Source organism: Lissotriton helveticus, chromosome 3_2 (genome assembly GCF_964261635.1).
Source record: "Lissotriton helveticus chromosome 3_2, aLisHel1.1, whole genome shotgun sequence".
In the NCBI taxonomy this organism is placed as follows: domain Eukaryota; kingdom Metazoa; phylum Chordata; class Amphibia; order Caudata; family Salamandridae; genus Lissotriton; species Lissotriton helveticus.
Genome location: NC_136062.1, coordinates 186,805,474 through 186,826,167, shown reverse-complemented (window position 1 = coordinate 186,826,167; position 20,694 = coordinate 186,805,474). Strand labels below are relative to the sequence as shown.

Sequence of the window (20,694 nt, the reverse complement as noted above, 5' to 3'; positions counted from 1 at the left end):
TTAAATATGAAAGCTGTAAATTTCTATATTGTGGTTTACAGTTTAAATTTTGATATTATAAATAAATAATACGTTTGTAACAATGAGAATTGCAAGTCAAAATCACCTAATTCTCAAAAGGAACATTCAAGCAGATGGCACTGATGTAGGAACATTCTTATCTAAAAGGTGTAGCATCAAGATGCCACACCCTGGCAATGGGATAGGGTGGAAGAGGGAGGGAAGCAAGAGAGAAGACGACTGAGAGGCGTTATTTGGAGGTAGAGCAGCACTGAGTAAAGAGAACAGGGAAACTACAGGAGAAGGGAGTAAGAGACACGAACAGGACAAACGATGACCTAGAAGCACAGAAGAAAAGGGAAGTGTGGCAGAGGAAGAGTGGAATGCTGATAAATAAGGCAGGGGCGCGAGCCAGAGGAGAGCAGCAGGAAGAAACAGGAAGGAGGAGCACGAGGGGAAAGGGCCTTGGTGCCAACGGATTGCGAGGGAGGGAGAGGAGTGCAAGGCAGAGAGTGGGGACGGAAGGAAAAGAAGAATAGCCAAGTCGGAAAGTGAAAGGCGAGGATGTCTAAAAATGCTGCGTGCGGGGGGGGTTGCAGCGGGGCTACAGGGCAGGGAGAGGGAGGAAAGAACAGCTGTGAGAGAGCATGATGGGGTGAAGCAGGAGAGGGCAGAGAGATAAAGACAAGTCGGGGTGCCAACCTTCGGGTAGCGCTGTGAGGAGGAGGGAGGGGGGAGAGAGTGCGCTGTGCATACCAATGGCGAGGGAGGGCAGGTCCAGCGGAGAATGCAGAGGAAGAGGCCGAAGGTTGGAGGGCGGGGGAGATAGCGAAAGGGTGAGAGAAGAGGCATGGGGGCGGGGGAGAGCATTCCTTTGAAGTGTGAAGCTTTCGGCATTGCTGTGGCGGGTCTGATGCGATAATGGAGGCGGCTCCGGGAGCAAACGGCAAACCCGTGCATGGGCACATGCACTCGGCATAATCCGCCTGGTTCAGCTTTCCTGTTTCCACCTCTATATGTCTCGACATCTGCAATGCGCAAGCGCATTGGGAGAGGTCGAGACCTAAAAAAGGGTCAGTTTATGCTACTTTACAAAAAGGGTCAGTTTTCATGGTAAAAAGAAAGTGTGTCCACGTTGCGGTTTGGACCGTTTCCTGGCATAGGAACTAAGCCTACCCACACAAGTGAGGTACCATTTTTATCGGGAGACTTAGGGTACCACAGAATTGTAGATCAACTGTTATCACCTATTGACTTTCGATGCACTTCTGCCTCCCAAATAAAGGACAATGAGTAAAAAAAAGAAGTCATTTTGAACAAGCATTGGAAATGCAATAGGTCTCGCAATAACGCGAGTCTGAACTATTAGCATTGTAAATGATAATGCCCTTTATTTTTGCGTTCTGGTTTTTGGAACATAAATAAAAGGCTTTGTCATTTACAAGGCCTATAGCTTAAATTTGCGTTAAAACGAGACCTATTGCATTGCAATGGTGGTGGTGCTGCTGAGTTTTCTCTGAATCTGCACTCTGAATCTGCACTCTGAATCTGCACTCTGAATCTGCACCCACAATCTGCACCCACAATCTGCACTCTGAATCTGCACTCTGAATCTGCACTCTGAATCTGCACTCTGAATCTGCACCCACAATCTGCACCCACAATCTGCACTCTGAATCTGCACTCTGAATCTGCACTCTGAATCTGCACCCACAATCTGCACCCACAATCTGCACCCACAATGTGTGAGTGGCGTTGCGTGTGTGAGTGGCGTTGCGTGTGTGAGTGGCGTTGCGTGTGTGAGTGGCGTTGCGTGTGTGAGTGGCGTTGCGTGGCTGAGTGGCGTTGCGTGAGTGGCGTTGCGTGTGTGATGGCGTTGCGTGTGTGATGGCGTTGCGTGTGTGAGTGGCGTTGCGTGGCTGAGTGGTGTTGCGTGTGTGAGTGGCGTTGCGTGGCTGAGTGGCGTTGCGTGGCTGAGTGGCGTTGCGTGTGTGTGGCGTTGCGTGGCTGAGTGGCGTTGCGTGTGTGAGTGGCGTTGCGTGTGTGAGTGGCGTTGCGTGTGTGAGTGGCATTGCGTGGCTGAGTGGTGTTGCGTGGCTGAGTGGCGTTGCGTGGCTGAGTGGCGTTGCGTGGCTGAGTGGCATTGCGTGGCTGAGTGGCGTTGCGTGTGTGAGTGGCGTTGCGTGTGTGAGAGTGGCGTTGCGTGTGTGAGTGGCGTTGCGTGTGTGAGTGGCGTTGCGTGTGTGAGTGGCGTTGCGCGTGTGAGTGGCGTTGCGCGTGTGAGTGGCGTTGCGTGTGTGAGTGGCGTTGCGTGTGTGAGTGGCGTTGCGTGTGTGAGTGGCGTTGCGTGTGTGAGTGGCGTTGTGTGTGTGAGTGGCGTTGCGTGTGTGAGTGGCGTTGCGTGTGTGAGTGGCGTTGCGTGTGTGAGTGGCGTTGCGTGGATGATAGTGGGCTTGCGTGGGTGTGAGTGGCGTTGCGTGTCTGTAAGTGTTGCTGTGTGGGTGAAAGTGGCACAGAGCCTTTGATGTGGCCTGGCGCAGGAGAAATGCTGCTGCTGCTAATTAAATACAAGAGTGGCCGGGAAGCGGCCGGGAAACACAAGTACGGCCGGCCACATAATTAGGGGAGGAGAAGCTGCACAGCACACGCTGGGAGAAGCCCTTTGATGTGCTGTGCGGCCGCGATGCGCGCTCTGTGCTGGGGGAGGGGGAGGGCCATTAGCCTGACGAAGGGTGGGAGGGACATTGAGGAACAGATGGCCATGAAAGTGTATGGGCCAAAAGCGCGTGCCTGTACGTGCACTCGAAGAAAACGCCACGAAAAAAAGCGGTGGTTTGACAATCAGTTCGAGCACTTGAATTCTCTGCCATTTCCCATTCCTTCGGAATGGTAAAGGACGAGACCTAAAAATGACCTATAAGTCTCATGCTAGTATGGGTAGCCACAATTTCGGAAATGTGCAAATATCTACTGTTTCTAAACTCTATATTTTGTTCCAATTTCAGAAATACATAGGTGTCTTTCATACCGATTTTTCCGAATTAACTGCTATATACCCGAAACATAATGAAAAACCATTGTAAGACGCTGCTCAGTTATTGGCTTTGAGGTTCGTCGGGTTCTTGGTGAACCTACAAGTCCTATATATATCCCCACAACCAGAAGGGTCTAGCAAATGTAACGGTATATTGTTTTGAAACAGCTGTCACAATTAGAAGTTACAAGTGAAAATGTTGTCACAAATGGCTGTTTTGTCCAACTATTGTTCAATGATTACTATATTTATCTGTTAGTTTCTATGAAGAAACCTTGAAGGATCTACACAAATGACCCCTTACTGAATTCAGATTGTTGTCTACTTTTCAGTATAATAGTCAGAAGCAATACACAATACATCATTTTATTAACTGTAATACGACACATACAGTGTATTGCTTAAAATGTATATGTGATTGGATATACATTGGAAGTTCAATCAGAGCTTTGAAAGAAAGGATCCAGGAACATATTCGTGCTATACGCAACAACAATATGCAATATCCATTTGCAGTGCATTTCAACACAACACACCAACAGAATGAATTACATAGGATTAGATTCCATGGAATTGATGTAAATGTACATGTATTTATATAGCGCAAATCACCGACACGGTCTCTAAGTGCTTGCTTAGGGAACCCGTCCTGGTATTCCCCTGTGAGATACCCCGGCAGGGTATCCACAAGGTGAAAGCCAGGCATCCCGCCGCGAGGGGCCATAGTGGAGATTAAGCAAGCTATTGCCCAGAGTCGCAGAGTGTGACCCGGTGAGTCGAGTAGGCACCGGAGCGAGAATCATCGAGTCCGTGGAATTTTAGAGCCCGAGACCCGCCGAGGCGGGGAATCGAACCCTGGTCCACGGCCGATCTCAGCTTCCGGGTCTGCCGCCTCTAACCACTGAGCCACACTTCTCCTGATTGATGTGGCAATGGCAGGAAACAGGGGAGGTAACCGTGAGCGGAAATTACGTCGGCTGGAAAGCAAGTGGATTATTTCTTTGAGAGCAGTAGAGAAAGGGGCGAACATTGACAAAGAGATACATGAATTTTTGTAAATAATTATGAATTCGCTGTAAATCTGCAAGGATGATCAAGTAGTATCTGGGAGAAATTAAAGAGTTCGTGGTTTTGGTATAACATTTGATTGATGGACATATTGATATGTAATGTGCCCTGTAAGAACATGTAGAATAAGTGTGTGGCAACTATTTCTATATTTCTGAACACATGATTTTAGATTACGAAATGAATTTATATAATGAAGGCATAAGTAGAAATATGCAAGGAATCGAATAGCGATATAAAAATGCTAAATGTTAGTCATATTTTTTGCTTTAAGAAAGAGAGCGATAACTAAGTGCGATCACCTAACACTATACTCCAAAACACGTTATAAATTGGTTTATATTGCAATATTGAACTGTTATGGGGTACGTATAGATATATAGTAGGTATGATATCTAGTAAATCAATAGACAGTTTAGACACTTGAAAATGGCCGCAACGTTATCGGGGATTACCAAACTAGACCCATAAACTGGTCCGTCGTCGCCCTTTACATGAACAAAGGGAAGGTGAGACTGAGAGGGCCCCGGAAGGGAAACGCGGAAGGAGGCTACCTTTTCCGACGACTTCACACGCGCAATGGCGGTGAGTTCGAAAGCCAAACGCTATAGTTTTAAGTAAATAGGAATGAGGTTGAGCCAAATGGGCGCAATTGCATAGGCGGGATCCGTTTACTTTGAAATCATTTGCAATGATAATGGTTGCGGGCTGAAAAACGCTTATAAGGGTGCTTATCGTACCGCTCTGCTTAGATACAACATTAACGTCATATTGACAAAGACTCAATAAAATATGTACTGCCAGTACTATGAGAATATAGCACAGTTGCATTTAGTTCCGGTCGCACTTGGGGACGTTTTTTATATGCGATCTTAATTATTTTAACTTTAATTAATCAAATATTTTTAAGTAAGGTGTTGTTATGTGGGAGGACGCACGATTGCGTTAAATACAGCCATGGCATTTACAATCATCTCACACATACATCTGTGATTTGATAGAGAAATAGAGTAATGTGTATGGCCAATGAAACTGATGGCATCATTTTACTGATACTTTAGATGGAACTTATCAAGGCTCCAATCTTCACGTCTGAACTCTGAATTATCACATGGGGCGGACACCTAAAACAAGGATTTATACTTACAGCACCTTAACGTGTGAAAGCGAAAGGCTCGGCGGTAAGCCTATTAACTAATGGATGCGTATATTATATCAACTGAAGTGACTGTACAGCTTTATACCTGTCACAATGGTTAAATTACGCCCATATACTTCCACAGGAACAACACCCAAAGACTTTTTAGTAACAATCAATTCTTAGAACACACGCTGCTCAACTGAATAAGTGTTTGGTAAGTCTAAATATAGAGTTCACATTAGGAATACTTTTTAAAGATTATGCGGTGATTGGCATAATGTTGGACACATCATATCTAATAGTCCACATGGTTAAAAAAAATACACAGAGGGTGCCTGAGAATGTTTAGATTAAGGCATGGACACTATGGTGAAGGTGATCGCACTGAGTGGGTGTGCCCTCAGTACATGGACAAATAGTAAAACGAACAGTAAATATGAATGAAAATTGGATTAGTACGAGGTGCACACCAGAACCCTGGATGTGGTGGTGGCAAGATATACACGTGTGAATTAGACCTATGTTAATAGGTATTGATGAATAGAAGGTGGTCCATAGCATATAAATCTGATATGGTATTATGTCTTGTATGTAAATTACAGCCTTGAAAAAGCCCGCGGAGGGCGAAACGCGCGTCGGCTGTGACAAGAGAAGAATAAATAAAAGAACACTGAATATTAATGAACATTGTGTGCTTCAATTGTGGACTAAATGAACACTTGATATATTGGATTGACGTGGCTAGATGCCTATTGGATAATAGTGACTAAAAAAGGATGTGCACTGGTATTTTTTGTTAAGTACTTTTCTAAAATGTAAGTTTTCCAGGATCAATTATTGCTCTCATACCCATTTCTACCATTAACTGGTAGGAGGTTGAAAGCACAAAAAATAGACTATGTCAAATTCCAAAACTGAGTAAAAAATGTTGGCTTTCTGACAAAAGTTTGCTTGTCCCTGAAAGCTGGGAAAATGGTGGTTTCAGCCGCAAAACCCGCTTTGTTGATACCATTTGCAGGGAAAAAAAACAGACGCTTTCATCTGGAGCCCTTTTTTCCCCATTAAAAAAAATTAAAAAATCGCTGTATTTTGGCTAATTCCTGGCCCCCCTGCAGGGGATTCCACAAACCCTGGATACCTTTAGAATCCCCATGATGTTGAGAAAAAAGGACGCAAATTTGGTGTGGATACCTTATGTGGTCAAAAAGTTACAGAGGCCTAAGCGCGAACGACCCCAATAAGCCAAAAAAAGGCTTAAGGGAGGGGTGTGGGGGGCTAGCAGCGAAGAGGCTAGCATAGGCCCATGGGCGTCCGCAGGGGGGGGCAAGAGGGGGCGCTTGCCCCCCCGGATCCATGCCCGGTTCTAGAGGATGGGCCCCCATACCTGGGCCGACTTTCCTACCTGAAAGGTCACTACAGCGCCGAGTGTGACTCTCAGCAGGTCACAGAGTGAGGCCGGTCCATTGTCATGGGCAGACAATGGGCCGGCAGAGGAGGCACAGCATGGAGCATCTCCGCCCATTCCAGGCCTCAGGAGGTGAGCAGCGCAATTAGCAAGTCTTAGGCAGGGGACGGGAGCTTTAGTCTCTCACAGCAGGCCACAACGATCAGATAAAAAGCTCCGGGGCGCGGGTGGGGGCGTTTGGGGAGCGGGGTTAGTGCAAACATTCTTAGTTTAAAAACTGTCATGTGACAGACCAGATAGAAATTGAAACTTTCTTATGAAATTCCAACCGTTTGTGCAATGGGAGAATGCTGTATACAGGTAACAGTGAAAAAATTCCACAAAAAACACTAAGGACTGAAATAACTACAATTAAAGAACAATTCGATTTTGACAATGTAGTGAAAAATGTAATTAACCCTCCATGTTGAGACCAAGGGAGACGTAAGAGCAGAGGAGAGATAAAAAGAGAGACCGGACCAAAAGGAAAAATAAGAGACGTAGTGGGGAGTAGAGACAAACGGAGAGGGGGGAGGAAAGACGGAGAAATGATTGACGAGAGAAGATAGGAAAAGAGGCGAGGGGGGACATAATTATTGATAAACACAATGAGGGAGGGAGACGGAGGGAGACAGAGGGAGACAGACAGAGGGAATGGGGCGACAGAGGGAGGGAGACAGACAGACAGGGAGACAGATAGAGGGAGATACAGGGTGGGAGACCGACAGAGGGAGAGAGACAGAGAGAGAGGGAAAGAGAGGGAGACAGACAGAGAGGGCGACAGAGTGAGGGAGACAGAGGGAGGGAGACAGACAGAGGGCGACAGACAAAGGGCGACAGACACAGGGAAGCAGACAGAGAGAGACAGACAGAGGGAGGGAGACAGAGGGAGAGGGACAGATTAAGGGAGACAGAGGGAGGGAGACAGGGAGAGAGAGAGAGGGAGGGAGACAGAGAGAGAGCGAGGGAGAGAGAGATAGACAGACAGAGGGAGACAGGGAGAGGGAGGCAGACAGAGAGAGGGGGAGGGAGACAGAGAGACTGAGAGAGAGAGAGAGAGAGCGCGCGAGAGAGAAAGAAAGATGTGTGTATGCCGGGTCTGGTGGCTAAGTGGACGAAGGCGTCCGCTGCAGGGACCTGTGTTCAACCTCATGGTCATAGTTGTTTTGTTGCTGTAGCCTCTCCCCCCTCCCCACTGACCCCGCCCCCACCGGTGCGGCCCTCGGCCACAAACCAGACTTTAAATTTGGTCCCCGAGAGAAAGTTTGTGAGTACCCATGCTCTAGAACTGCATCAACCAGATTTAGAATGTTTTTGTTTTTTTCCGGTCATTTTTAGTTTTCCCTCTGTTTTATTGTACTTGCCAGGTCGTCTGATGTGGCGCCTCACAAGATTTTTCTCTTCCCCCTATGGGTTTCTTTGTTTATTTAAGCTCTTTGTCTTATTAGATTTTTTTTAATGTATTTAATACTTGTGCTCAATCATGTCAGAGGATGGTGATGAAGTTAAAATGTTGCCCCCCCCCCCCCAAACATTTCTGCGGATGCCCATGCATAGGCCTTGATTGGTGTGTTACTAGTCTTCTTCACCAGTGCCAACAATTAGTCCCGTTTTCTATGTCGATGGCTGTTCTGCTTTTTTTCTTGTTATGAAAATCTGGTCACTCTGTTGTATCCTTTTAAGTCTCCACTTGCCCACAAAGAAGCACATTGTGACGGAGTGGAATCCGGACAGAGCTGACTATGCGGCTTCAAGGTGGGTTTGACTTTTCTGTTCCCTGCGGATTTGCTCGTACAAAGAGCTTCAGTGTGCCGGACACACCTCGCGCACCCTCCAATTACCTTTATTTATCTTTGCAACTCAGATGAAATCAGGTTAGGTTCCGAGCAAAAAGAATGGGGTTGGGTTACTGTCCAGAGTCCCTTCATCCCACCGATGATTATGCGATAGCAGCAGGGAACAGAATGACAACGAACGGCCTTATCGTAAGTCACCTCTTCTGGGCCTTCCACGGTCGTGATTCTCTGAACCAGCGCAAGGCCGTGAGTGCGTAGGACGCAACGTGCGACCCCTGACCTTGTTGCTCGTGTTCCGTAAACTTTCAGTGGTGTGGAAGTGACCGACGACAGGGTTGCTGTAGGTAAAAAGATCTGCGCAACATTAAGAATGTACGTCGGACTCGTCGACTCCGAGTTCTGTGACAGAGCAGGTTGGAATTCACATATACCCTTTCCAGTTGGCTGAATGTATTTGTGATCAAGGTGCCATGCCACCTCCGGCGGAAGCTTGCAGCCCTGGCCTTTATATGGTAACAAATACGTTTCTTTGGGGAAGCTTCTGTTAGTTCATTTGCATTGAATAAGAGCTACTCCCAGAAAGTGTAAGGGTGTTTTCTGCTAACGTGAGATAGTAGTTGTTAAGTTTGACACCCTTTTCAGTCCATTACACGCAGCGCTTTAATGGAAATTCAAATTAGTCTCAAACAAGTTGCATTTTAAAATCTCAGTGACGTCTCCTGCAGTGTGCCCATCAGTTTTCAGGTCATAACCTTGGTTGCACTTACTTTTAGATCTGTGATTTGGCTAGGTTCAGTTGTGACTCATAATGTAGCATAGAGGGTTACTGTTCCTGCTGCAAAGCAGAACGTGTAAAATGCAGAGCACATCTTTTATTTTATGTAGACAGCTCAGTGGATTACAGCTTTTGCCAAAGAGATCCCTTTGTTCCTTGCAGTTCATAAGTTACAGTTCTTATACTACATCACTGTCAACTGAACTCGGGGAACTGCATGTAAACTACAAGGCATAGTTTTAAAATCTTTTTTTTCCCCTTTCATTCTTTCATTATTGCAAGGTTACTAAAAAGGGTTGACTTGGGTTGTAAAAAAACGATCCAAAGTCTTATTTGTACAGACAACCCAACCACTGGGTTACGTTTTCCATCATGAGTTTGCCTGTCTCCAGATGAAGCATTTTTAACATATAATGCTTCCTTACCATGGATTATTAATATATGACCCATTTCTACACTTTAACCCTAATCGTCTCATGTAGCATTTCTTGTAGCTAGATTTACACACTTTTATAATTCATTGTCTCTATATTGTGTGTGTCTGTGTGTGTTGTAAAATACTCTGACACCCACCACTGGGATAAGTAGCATTGCAAAAGAAATGAAAACATGATATTAGTGCAATTTAATTTGCTATTAGAATAACTATTCAAACACAGATTGCTCTGACATTCTTAAAGTGCATGTATATCTCTTACATACAGAGGTCGAATAAAGTCAAACTCCTGACCCCCAAATCAAGGTTTATCCCTGGCACTTGTGAAGTGCTAACAAGCTGAGTGCCTTTGTTACCCTCCACTGGCATCAACGTATTAGGCTCCAGGTACCTAGCTCATGGCCAAGAAAAGACTCCGACAAAAGGAGTGCTAATGGCTTTTAAAGTAAAACCTTTGTATTGGGCCCAACTGAAAGGAAAATAAGAAACCCATTTCACCCACTGCAGGTTGCTGCTTGGAACAGAAAGCAGAGATGTCTAGATGCTGTGGAATGTGGCCTGGGGTCTGCCAATTACACCAGGACAAAGTGGGGTAGAGGAGGTAGCAAAATGTGTGAGGTAGAAATGAGTTAGAAGCGTGGGGATCTTGATTGGTGTAGTGGATAAGATACAACAAAATGCGTAGATGAGGAAAAAGGTGGGGTAGGCAGAGGAAGGGGGCAAGATAGAGGGAGGTAGGAGTAAGGCAGAGGTAGATGTAGGATTTTCAAAAGCTATCTGGGGATCAATCCAGCATTTTTTGTGGCTACTCTGATTTTTAATCTAACATCCTCATTAAAACAAAAGTTCTCTTGGGATAGAAAATGCTTCATTTGGTGCCACTTAGTGCTGTGGCTATGTCTGTTGCAAAAGTAGAGGTCAGGCAGACTTTTTGTTTTTTATATTAATACATTTTGTAACAAAAGTGTCGGGCTCAAGGGCAAAGAGTGTTGGCTGCCTTCCTCTTGTGACAACACTTGGTGCAGTACAAAGAGGGTATGAAGTTCCTCAAGGTCTGAGTAAATAACGAGAAACTGTAGGTAGGGGTTAACGCCACTTGGTGGTCGTTCCACCTAGGAGGTAGAAAAGGGGAAGGGGAAGTTCCCTTGTTGGAACTAGGGCTCTCACACACCTAGCAAGCTAGGTGTCATGCTTCCTCATATGAGCCTGCCCCTCGTCAGGTCGGCCCTGCAATTACTGACGGGCACCCAGTATGGGGCTCTTTGGCGGGGATCTTTTGTTACTGCCAGAGGGTGCAATGGGGCTGAGGGGCCTAGTGTGTGTAGATGTGGGTGGGTGAATTAAAACAGGCCAGTTAGTCCTAGTGCAAAAACAAAAGTTGATGGACAGAATGCAGAACAATGTCATACATTCACCCCAGTACAGATATCTGGGCCTAAATCCATCGTTTTTTTGCACTCCACACCACCCCAGTTCAGACATGGCCATATGCAAATCAGCCTTGACCCTGTGCCCCATGGGAACAGAACAGCCCGAACTGCCAAGCCATGTCTTTCCTGGACCGGAATTAAGCATCCTAGGACCGGTTTCTGGCTATCAGCCATCATCAGCCAGGATAGCTTGACTCCAGTGGTGTGGAGAGCATGGGACTCACGTCTGAGCATGCCCATCCCACTCGGGGTGACAAATGCAAAAACAACAGTTGATGGACAGAATGCAGAACAATGTCATACATTCACCCCAGTACAGAGATCTGGGCCTAAATCCATGGTTTTTTTGCACTCCACACCACCCCAGTTCAGACATGGCCATATGCAAATCAGCCTTGACCCTGAGCCTCATGGGAACAGTCCAGCCCGAATTGCCAAGCCATGTCTTTCCTGGACCGGAATCAAGCATCCTAGGACCGGTTTCTGGCTATCAGCCATCATCAGCCAGGATAGCTTGACTCCAGTGGTGTGGAGAGCATGGGACTCACGTCTGAGCATACCCATCCCACTCGGGATGACAAATGCAAAAACAACAGTTGATGGACAGAATGCAGAACAATGTCATACATTCACCCCAGTACAGAGATCTGGGCCTAAATCCATCGTTTTTTTGCACTCCACACCACCCCAGTTCAGACATGGCCATATGCAAATCAGCCTTGACCCTGTGCCTCATGGGAACAGTCCAGCCCGAACTGCCAAGCCATGTCTTTCTTGGACCGGAATCAAGCATCCTAGGACCGGTTTCTGGCTATCAGCCATCATCAGCCAAGATAGCTTGACTCCAGTGGTGTGGAGAGCATGGGACTCAGGTCTGAGCATACCCATCCCACTCGGGGTGACAAATGCAAAAACAACAGTTGATGGACAGAATGCAGAACAATGTCATACATTCACCCCAGTACAGTGATCTGGGCCTAAATCCATCGTTTTTTTGCACTCCACACCACCCCAGTTCAGACATGGCCATATGCAAATCAGCCTTGACCCTGTGCCTCATGGGAACAGGCCAGCCCGAACTGCCAAGCCATGTCTTTCCTGTACCGGAATCAAGCATCCTAGGACCGGTTTCTGGCTATCAGCCAGGATAGCTTGACTCCAGTGGTGTGGAGAGCATGGGACTCACGTCTGAGCATACCCATCCCACTCGGGCTGACAAATGCAAAAACAACAATTGATGGACAGAATGCAGAACAATGTCATACATTCACCCCAGTACAGAGATCTGGGTCTAAATCCAGTTAGTCCTAGTGACATTTTATTCTGGAAGGTAAACTGTCTGAGTAAAAATAGGAAGAGTGGCAATAAACTAGATCTAAAGGTTTCTAGCTGTGTATGCTCTACTCTCTTAAAGGTCAACCTGGTTCGTGCTCCAAGCGTCAGGAAGATCAAAGCTCTTCAGCAGGACCAAACATAACTATCTACACAACATGATAAGTGGGAACCTACATACCATGTAGTCAGGACGTTACCCTAAACGTGGAAACAGAAGACCATTGTAAATAAAAACCTCAGCGTTGCGTACAATTTACTCAGTAGGGGGGTGTATTTAAGAAAAAGTGGTTAAAAGCAAAAAACCACATCCGGACTCCTACCTTCCCTCCCTTACTCCCTAGGACACACATTGGTGTCCGCATAGACCGCCGGACTCCGTTGCGAGCCCTCCTAGGCAGCAAGTGTGGTGAGCCTTTTCCAGTTTTGTTTGCACTGTTTAACTATTTGTCTACAATAGTTTTTTATTATGAGTGTCTTACAGTATTAAGTTTTTAAGCTGATGTACCCATCATGTATACCTGAATTCCACTACATGACTGTAGCATGATCTTGATTATACCACCAACACGGTATTGAGCATGGGTGTACCAAAACCTTTTCTTTAAAAAAGTTTCCACTTATCATGTTGTGTAGATAGTTATGTTTGGTCGTGATGAAGTGCTTTGATCTTCCTGACACTTGGAGCACGAAACATGTTGGAGCGCCAAAATAAATCCCGGGTCTCGCCGATCGACATCATAGGTCATTTTTTTTTTTAAACAATTTTTATTAGTTTTATAGCAACCAGTTACAAAATACAGTGGCATCCACAGTCACCCTCTCTCACTTTTTCCTGAGTACCTTGTGAGGTCTATACGATCTGGACATAATTTGGACGCGATTTCAGGCGCCATAAAAACGGGCAGAGATGACTCCGCGCAGCGGACGCGATCAGCGGGCGCGCCGGATCCGCGCCGGAGTCGTGCCAGAGTCCTGCCCGTCTGTGCCCGTCCGCGCACGACTGGGCACAGGGCATAGGGACTCTGGTACTCGCACCGGCTACTCCTCTGGGGATCTCCTAGTACTGAAATCTGACAGCTATACACTATCACCTGCTATATATGCCACCTTAGAGGAACTTAACATCTTGCACATACCCAGCGGTAAGAATTCTAATCCTTCACCCCCCCTTAAGGTAGCTACCCTCAATACCAGGTCATTGCAGAAACATCACCTAGAAATCTACACTCTTTTACAAGACGAGACCATTGACTTCCTGACACTCACTGAAACCTGGCTGAGCGATGCCTCTTCCCCGGATATCATCGCCGCCCTTCCTAGTGGATATGATATGATCTGGCATAACCGACCAGAGGGGGCCCGAGGTGGGGGTGTAGCAACGATCTTTAAAAAGCAGTTTACGGTAACTAAAATCTTATCGGAGACCATAAGCACCGTCGACATCTTAGGGATAAAAACCACCATGAACAACTCCTGTTTTACCATCTTAACAGTGTATTGCCCACCCCAAAGTACCTCAAAATTCAATGACCTCTTTCTCCCTATACTATCAGATTTATGCACACGCTATAAAAACATCCTGGTAACTGGTGATTTCAATATCCACTGGGATAAAAGCGATCAAGATCCGCTAGCCCAGAAATTACAGACTACCATGACCTCTCTTGGTTTAGTACAACTTGTGGAAGCTCCAACCCACAAAAAAGGCCACACCCTTGATCTTATTTGGTCCTCCATGCCAAAGGTGGCCATTGCAAGTATTACACCCTGTATTTGGTCGGATCACCACCTAATACTGTACGACGTTCCGCTAATTAATTTCCAGGTTAAACTCCCTTTAAAAACCAAAAAAGTACGCCAATGGAAAAAAGTAAACTCTGACACCTTGGCTAAAACTCTGCCCAAATACAAACAGACTTCCATAGTCTCTCAAGGTGTCTCTGACCTCGACTCAATGTATGATGCGATTACGACTACTCTCAGGAAATCAATCGATGAGTTAGCCCCTGAAAAGGTACAAAGAGTAAAGGGTGTAGAGAAAGGAGCCCCCTGGTTCACCCAAAGTCTACGTGAACACAAAAGAAAACTCCGTTGCCTCGAAAGATGCTGGAGGAAATCCAAAAAGGACACTGATAGGGAACTATATAGAATGTCGCTTCAAACATACAAAAAGTTTATCGTCTTAGCTAAAAAGGACTACTATGAGACACGCATAAACAATGCCACAAATATCCAGAGAGAAACCTTTCAAATCCTGAAAGAGCTAAGTGTGAAGGAGGAAAAGAACGACATCTCGATCAACTGTGATACCTTTCAAGGATATTTCCTCGAAAAAGTTGCGATTATCTTGTCCGATATTAAGAAGGACAATCCAGTCTCACACATTGAACAACTGCCCCCTTTAAATTCCCCAAACCTTATTTTTACCAGCTTCCCTGAAATTGACCCTACCATCCTGAGACAACTTGTAGCATCCATCAAGTCAGGCTCACCTGCTGACCCGTGCCCACCCGATATCCTCCGACTAGCAATCCCGATCCTAGAGGATCAGATCTTACACCTTCTAAACACCTCACTAGCTACTGGAGCATTACCGACCTCCTTTAAAGAGGCACGCGTCAGACCCCTGTTAAAAAAGCCCGGGGCAGATCCATCCAGCCTGAAGAACTACAGACCTATTTCTCAGTTGCCATTTCTGTCAAAAGTGTTGGAACAGCACGTGTTAAAATCTTTGTCATCCCTCCTGGAATCTCACCATCTTCTCCAGGAGCGGCAGGCTGGCTTTCGTGCCCACCATAGCACAGAATTGGTAATGCTGTCTGTACTGGATGAGCTCAGATGCATGGCTGACAGTAAAAAGCCAAGCGCCCTGATATTACTAGATCTTTCAGCGGCGTTTGATACTGTCAGCCATGCATTGCTCCTGGGCAGACTGGCTCGGTTCGGGATAGGAGAGCGAGCCCTCGAATGGCTAACAGCCTTCTTATCTGGGAGGACGCAGAGAATCCAGGTAGCAGACCAGGTCTCCGGTGAGGGTGTTTTATCTTGCGGAGTCCCGCAGGGCTCAGCGCTCTCTCCACTCCTATTCAATTTGTACTTGCAGCCATTGATAGAGTCCCTGGCAAACATGAACTGTAAAGTTTTTAATTATGCCGACGATACTCAGTTGTTGCTGAGTATCGACAATACATCATCGGCTCAGTCCACGGCCCAAGACATATTACGATTTACAGTAAACTGGATGTCGTCCAATTTATTGAAAATCAACCCAGACAAAACAGAGGTTCTCGTAGTTTCAACCTTGACCTCCCCCTGGAACGATCTGTTTTGGCCACAAGAACTCGGACCCACTCCAAGACCGTGTCCTAGCGTTAAGAGCCTCGGCATGAAGATTGATCAGGAACTCTCGATGGCTAACCAAGTGTCCACGGTAGTTGGTTCTTGTATCAACCTAATCAGGAAACTGCGGAAGCTCGTTCCCTTACTCTCATGGAATATGCTGCGAACCATTGTCTCAGCTACAATAGTGTCGAGAATCGATTATGGCAATGCGCTATATCTTGGCCTCCCAAAAAATCTATCCAACCGCCTTCAGGTTACTCTGAATGACGCAGCACGCCTGATATTTGGTGTGCCAAGGCGGACTCATGCCTCCCCCTTGCTCTACAGGCTTCATTGGTTGCCTGTGGTGCAAAGAGTTGAGTTTAAGAGCATGTGCATTTGTCACAAAGCAATCCATGGACAGGCGCCAGCCTATATAAAAGAGAGACTTGAATTATACAAACCCAAGCGCGCCCTTCGATCCTCCGGTTCCTTTCTGCTGTCCTGTCCACGCTTTAAGCTGGCAACTAAAGGAGGCAGATCTTTCTCAGTTCAGGCTCCGATCATCTGGAATAAGCTACCGGAGGTGCTTCGTAGAGAGCCCAACCTCCTCCACTTCAGGAAGTCTTTGAAGACTCTACTCTTCAAAGACGCATTTACTTCCTAGTATCTGGTATTCTAGAATCTCCCTATAGTCATTTTGCTTCTTGTTGCTGCACTTGGTTAGTAGCGCTTTGAGACCTGTCGGTGAGTTGGCGCGATATAAAACCCAGTACAAATACAAATACAAATACAAATAATGATATACTTATCGCCATGCAACATTATTCATTGATACATATCTGAAACATCTTACTTATACTATCCCTAATCCCAGCCCTGGTTCCTCCCTTATCCCTCCCCTTCCGGTGTGTCATACATTGAGCACCCAGTTTAAACCTTATTTTGTACTTGTACTGCAACGTAGCTATTTCCACAGTGTACCTGCAAGGGGGGTTTTCCATGCATAGTAGTCTCCTCTTATTCCTCGTCAGAGTGGTGATCAGCCAGTGCTTGTACCAACATTTCCCAGGCGCTTGCAGTTTCAAGCGCCTTCTCATTTTTCAGACGTCTCGCCTGTTGAAATCTGAGTGTACTCTCGCTACTGGCCCACTTTTGCAACTCAGCCTTCCACCGCCTGCTATTGGGGCCTTCCTTCGACTTCCAACGCCTTGTTATTTCCATTTTAGCTTACAATAGCCCCAGATCCACAAATGTACTAGTCAGCTTTGTCTTGGAGGTGTGGGGGAACCAGTGCAGTATACATGTTGCCATGTCAAATGTTAAGCGCCTCTCCGTGACCTCGTTCAATATGCTCCCCACTTCCTTCCAATAATCTCCCAGTTTTGGACACTCCCACAACATGTGTTCCAGCTCCACCTCTTCGCTTGTGCACCTAGGACATGCTGCATCTTCCACCTTGAAGTACTTCTTACCCCTACCCGGCGTCAGATATGCCCTGTGTAATATAAAGAAATGCACCAACTGAAATTGCGCGTTCCTCGTGCCCTTCCAAGCCCTACCTACTATTTGCTCCCATGTGGTTTCCGGTATGGGCTTCCCAACCTCTGCTTCCCACTTTAATCTCAAAGCATCGAGGGGCACTAATCCCTCGTTCAACATTCTGGAGTACAAGCCCATGACCGACCTTAAAAGTCCCAGCCGCCATCACTACATATTGGCATGCCATCGTTGTTTTGGGTTCTGTTTGCCCTTCTCTCCACTGCAGCCGTAGTGCATGAGCTAACGCCGCATGTAACAAGAAACCTCCCCCAGGGAGATCATATCTTTCTTGCAAAGCCCTGTAGGGCAGCAGTTCCCCGTCTTCATACAGGTCTCCAATTACCTGGACCCCAGCCTGCTCCCAGTCCATCAAAGGCGTCCAATCACTCCCGTGAGGCAATGCAGTAAGCATCCCCAGCGGACTCTCGGGAGCATAGGGATGTAATACTCCAGCTTTACGTTTACTACGATTCCAACACATTCGCAGTGTTTTCTCATCCAGAGAGAGATCGGCAAGATCTAGCTTCTGTTGTAAAATTATATAGGATAAAACATGCCGTGGTATCCCTCTCCCTCTTAAATTCTCTGGACCCTAAAATTCCACTGCTACTGCCTGCGTCAGCACCTGTAGTTGAGCCGCTAGGTAGGATAGTACAAAGTCTGGGACCGCTAGCCCGCCCTCTGCCTTCGGTCGTGCTAGAGTTGCTTGGGCAACTCGTCGTCTACCAGTTCCCCATAGGAAGCCTATAATCAAGGATCTCAAAGATTTAAAGACCGTGTTTGGTATCCAAACAGGCAGTGTCCTAAAAAAATATAGCATTCTTGGTAGTGCTACCATTTTTAATAAAGCTATTCGGCCCATCACAGATAGTGGGAGTGTGGACCAGAAGGCCATTTTGCCCTTTAGAACTCTCATACACCATCCTATATTTCCTTCTAGCATGTCAGTAGCGTCATTAGCTCCATGATATATGTTTACACCTAGGTATACCAGGCACGTCGGTTCCTAACGCACCTCTCTCGATCCATCTGGGGGGAGCCCACCGCGCCTCACCAGGAACAAGCATGTCTTGGTCCAATTCACCCGTAGCTCTGAAACATCGCCAAACCCTGATAATAAGCTCGCTGCTTTATCCAATGCGGCACCAGCATCCACTAGAAACATCAGTAAATCATCCACATACATCGAAATGTACTGCTGATCTCTGAAACCCAGGCCCTCATAGTGCTGTCCTAATCGAGCCCTTGCCGCCAATGGCTCTATTGCCAGGGCAAACAATAATGGAGAGAGCGAGCAGCCCTGTCTCGTGCCACGTGCCACGAGCCACTCGGTACTGGGGTGATATCAGCCCTCCTACTTTCACCCTGGCCACCGCAGAATTATACAGCACCCTGGTCCAGTCTACAAAGTCATCTCCTAGCCCGAAACGTCCTAGTGTCTTATATAGGTACAGCCATTCTAAGCTATCAAAGGCTATCTCTATATCTACTGAAAGCACCGTTGGATTCAGGGCTTCCAGGTGTTCTTCCTCCATAATCCTTACTAGTCTCCTTACATTGTTGGCTGTATTTCTAGTGGGAATAAACCCAGCTTGGTCTTCATGGCTCAGACCCGTCATGTGCTGTAGCAGGCGAGTCGCCAAAATCCTACTCAAAACCTTGTCATCTGTAGTCAACATTGAAAGTGGTCTGTAAGCCGCTATGTCTGTATTCTCCCGCCCAGGTTTTAACAACGAAATAACAAGCGCCTCCCTCATGGAGCCAGGGAGGCGACCTAACTTCTCCGCCTCTCCATAAACCTCAAGCAATCGTGGAGCTAATAGGTTGACAAACTGTAGATAAAATTGTACTGGCAGTCCATCCACCCCCGGCGTTTTATTGCGGGCCATATGTTTGATAGCGCACCTAATTTCCTCCAGTGTGATATCCTGACCCAAGCATTTCGCTTGCTCCTCTTCCATCTGCGGAAGTGGTACACTATCCAAAAAGGATTCAATGTCCGAGTCCCCGGCTACCAGCGAGCTTTCATATAATGTCTCATAATAATCTAAGAACCGGTCTAAAATATCACGCTGATTGAAGACCGTGTCACCTCCTTGGTCCTTTAGTGCCAAGATTGGGGAGCCCCGTGTCCTGGTGTTGGCCAGCCGGGCCAACAGTGTCCCTGCCTTGTCACCCTCTGCATGTACTCTCGTAACATAGGATTTGTAGTCATAATTTCTCAGTCTCTCCATCTTCCCCGCCACGGCTTCTTTGGCTGCCACTACTTCTGCCTGTGCTTCGGGATGGCCAGGTCACGCTAACTCAGCAGCCTTCAGCCTGCTCTCAGCACTATCTACTTCTTGCAGTAGCACCTTCCTCACTTCCACGTGCTTACTGATACAGAACCCCCAGTATCATCACCTTAAAAGCATCCCACTCTATTGCCCTCGTGGTTGCCGTGTTCGCAATTTCATTGAAATAATGTGTTATTCCCTTTCCTTCTTCTCTTTGGAAAACCGCGTCTTCCAATGTCTCGGGGCGGAGCCTCCAGGTGGGGATGTCAGATTGTACCGTCATCCAAAGCATGTTAAATAGTAGCGGGTTATGATCTGACAACGTCCTTGTGAGATATTCAGTGTGCACTATAGAGGACATTACCCGTGAGGAGCATAGGACTGTATCCAATCTAACATGTAAATCGTGCATCGCTGAGTAGTATGAGTAGTCCCGGTCTTGTGGATGCTGTGTGCGCCATACGTCTATGAAGCCCCACCTAGTCTGCCAATTCAGTCTGCATTTGGACAATCTATGAGCAAGAGAGTCCACCAGAGGGGGATGCGACCTTTCCTGCGACACATCTGCTATGGAATTAAAATCTCCCTCCATCACCATCGGGCTTGTGAGGTAATGCGCCAGTGTGCCTGATAAGCGTTCGAAGAAGCGTGCCTGTTCAATGTTTGGTGCGTAAATACTGCACAGCGCTATATCTTTCCCTCTCAGTCTCCCCTCTACTGCTTTGAATCTGCCCTCGGGCTCAATGGTCTGTTTCGTGGCCTGGAAAGGTACCCCTGCTCTTATCCAGATCAATGCCTCCCTAGCAAACGCAGAATATGCGGTGCTGAATACCTGCCCTCTCCACCTTCGTTGTGATGCCGGTCCCTCTGCCTTAGTACCGCTAAAAAAAAAACCCTATAACCGTAACTTTCCCATTCCCCCCCCCCCCGGATATACATGCAGGCCCTTTTGAGCACTCAACCCTTTTTTGAGCATGTCACTGTGGCATAGGACCCAGAGTAGTCCCAGGCGCCCAGGCAGTGGACCCACAATACTGTTCACCCGTCCTTCCCTGCTCCCAGCAATCACATCTCACTCTCTTAGAATACTATGTTA

The 20,694-nt window shown here is 46.8% G+C and overlaps 1 long non-coding RNA gene across 1 annotated transcript in view; it reads left to right on the top strand.

The window, feature by feature from the left end:
* The first annotated feature begins 8,782 nt into the window (after positions 1-8,782).
* LOC144826553 (uncharacterized) overlaps positions 8,783-20,694 on the top strand; it is a 292,837-nt gene continuing 280,925 nt past the window's right edge. Inside the window, exon 1 of the long non-coding RNA XR_013609846.1 lies at positions 8,783-8,896. This is a non-coding gene — a long non-coding RNA (uncharacterized LOC144826553). The remainder of the gene's footprint in view (positions 8,897-20,694) is intronic.